Source organism: Pteropus vampyrus, unplaced genomic scaffold, assembly GCF_000151845.1.
Source record: "Pteropus vampyrus isolate Shadow unplaced genomic scaffold, Pvam_2.0 Scaffold37, whole genome shotgun sequence".
Taxonomy (NCBI): domain Eukaryota; kingdom Metazoa; phylum Chordata; class Mammalia; order Chiroptera; family Pteropodidae; genus Pteropus; species Pteropus vampyrus.
In genome coordinates, this window is record NW_011888818.1 from 4,551,572 (window position 1) to 4,554,605 (window position 3,034).

The 3,034-nt window shown below is 31.4% G+C and overlaps 1 protein-coding gene across 3 annotated transcripts in view; it reads left to right on the forward strand.

The window, feature by feature from the left end:
• LRRTM4 (leucine rich repeat transmembrane neuronal 4) overlaps positions 1–3,034 on the forward strand; it is a 674,925-nt gene that overhangs the window by 375,979 nt on the left and 295,912 nt on the right. The window lies entirely within an intron of this gene.

Consider the following 3,034-nt stretch of genomic DNA (forward strand, 5'->3'; position numbering starts at 1 on the left):
TCACTACATTGGGCAATCATATTACAATATATAAATGTATCAAGTAACATGCTATATGCTTAAAACTTGTACAATGTTACAAGTCAAATGCATTCTATAAAAAATTAGAAAAAGGGGGCAAAAAGAAACAACAACAAAAAAACTTAAAAGAGGAAGCCAAGGAATGCAATGCTTAGAAGGGCTTTGAAAAATTATTATATATTCCTGGAGATCTAAAAACCACCAATAAGAGTAGGATTGTGAACATGTTCAAGAAAGACTTAAGAAGGCTCTAAGCTCTCATTACTGGCCGACTGCGAAGTTGTGCACAATCAGAAAGTGAAGGCTGTGGTAGAGTTGTAAACCAGCTGGGTGAGTGTTGAAAGCAAGCAACCACTGGCAGAGATTGTGACAATTTTGTCTGAAGGCATTCAAAAAAATCTCTGCCCATTCATTAGCCAATCAGTTCACTGAGTAGAAACAACAGTGGCTACATATGACAAAAAATAAACTTTGTAGAATTAGAGCAGAAAAGTCACTAAACAAACAACTACAACAAGCAGCAACAACAACAAACCATGTTATATTAAGAAGATATAGTAATTATAAATGCATATTTACCTTTGAAGCCACCAAGCCCTCAAAATGCCTGAGGCAAAAATTAACATATCAATGTGAGAAATAAACAATTAATAATAGATGGACACTTCATTAACCCACCTTCAACGATAAAGAAAACATCTAGATAGACAATCAATAAGAATAGAAACCTTGACAAACTATAAACTGACAAAACCTAGCAAACATCTACAGAATGCTCAACCCATCAAAAGCAGAATACGCATTCTTCTTGAGTGGGCATAGGACATTCTCTTGGATAGCCTTACTATAAGCCAAAAACCAAGTCTCAATAAATTTTAAAAGACTGAAACCAGACAAAGTATGATCTCTCGCCACAGGGAATGAAATTAGAAATAAATAACCTAAAAAAATTCGGAGAATTCATGAATATGCAAAAATTAAACACAAACTACTAATTAAAAAATTATCATAGAGGAAATTGCTAGTAAAATTAGAAAATACTTTGAGATGAATGAAAATGAAAAATTAACACACAAAAATTATCTGACGTGGCTAAAGCAGTTTTCAGAAGGAAATATATAGCCATAAAAATGTTCAGAATAGGCAAATTTATGTAGATAGAAAGTGTTTGCCAGAGGTGGAAGAGAAGGAGAATGCTGACAGGTTTGTGGTTTCTTTTTGGTGTGATGAAAATGTTCTGAAATTAGACAGTGGTGATAACCTGACTATGAATATACTGAAAACTGCTGAAGAGTACACTTTAAAAGGGTGACTTTTATAATATGTGAATTGTATCTCAATTAAAAAAAAACAAAACTGAAACATTAAGAACCAAAGTGAAATGATCACCCAGTTTCTGACTGGAGATTTTTTTTTTTTACTTTCCTTTCTTTTTTTTTCTTTTTTTTATCTTATAGGCAGAATTTTTTAGGAAACAAGAGGTTTATATCAAAATTTGAATTTTTTGCTATTTCCACATCAGATTATATAAAAATATACCAATGTCTATATTTCTAAAAAAGAAAGTCCCTATGTATTTTTATCCATATTTCACTTATAGTATGTATATATATAATTATTTATTATTAATAAAAGTTGTTAATTTGTAAGAAATCTTTAAAAATGTATTTACCTTCCCTACAGATTTATCATTTTATTTTTAATTTATTTTATGATACTTTAAAAAATATAATGAATTTCTATCATCATTTCTCTTTCTATTTTTGGTGCACAAGATTAGTATATGTTAATATTTCTAGTTATAGATCTGTTTTCATTAATTTTGATTGCATGTAATAAGAGATTTTTCTCTCTAAAGTAAGACTATCTTTGGACTCAGAGATAATATCTCTTATTATGTATTGGGTTGTTGCTCCCCTAATTTCTGTTTTTTTCATTCTTTCCGAAAATCCTATTTCATATATATGTGCCTTTGAAAGTCAACCATCCTAGCTCTTCTCTTTATGGCTTTCTCAAACTATTTATCTCATTCTTTCCCTGAATTCTGGAGAAATCCTTGTTCTTATCTTCTAATTTGTTGATCTTTTTTTCTTACAGTATTCCATGTGATCTTTAAGAAATGGTTTAAAACTTTAGTTAATTGTATAAAGATGTAACTCATTACTCCAATATCCCACTGCCTACTTTGAGGTCCTTCTTTTTGTTAGGCTACCGATTCTAATCAGAAATTATTGTTGGCTTATTTTCGTGCCAGGTTTTGTTACTTAGAGGTACTTTTCTTCAATTTGCAATAAACAGCGAGGAGCTCAGCCTTTCCACCATCTTGTCTCATCTGTCTTTCATCTTTTAGAAATTCTTCTCATTTTCAGGATCTTTTTCTTAAGTTTTCTAAGTGATTTGTACATCTTCTATTATTTTCTTCCTTCCATCATTTCAATAGGAATTGGGAAAAAGTATTGTTCAATTCAGATTTTCTCTGGACAGACATTCACTTTGCTTGTTTCCAAGCATTGTGCTGGAAATAGGCAGTGTAAGGCACCCAGAATAGCACTTACTTCCATTTCTAATGAATGCTAAATTTCAATTATAATGGGGTATCAGAAACACTCCACCACTGCCTTTGAGCAAACTTGGAGTTTGGCACTCTCCCCATGAAAATTCAAGCAAGATTCCTAGGTTTGTGATCAAATTAGTTATGGACTGGAATTGAACCCCCATGACTCCGTCAGCCAGGTATTTGTGCTGGACATAATACACACAGTATCACCAGGCACTCTTGTTTGAGTAAACTCTTAGAATTTCTTCAGTACTCAACCTAAATTTTACATCTTCCTTATTTCTTTTTCACAAAATGCCCATCTTTGGTGGTCTCACATTATTTATTTAATATATCAAAATAGTATTAAAATATTGGCATATTAATATGTTAGTATTAACATATATCGACTTGTATACTTGTCCATATATCAAGCTCCTCTATGACAAGATGAGACTTTTATTTTTTTATGTCAGC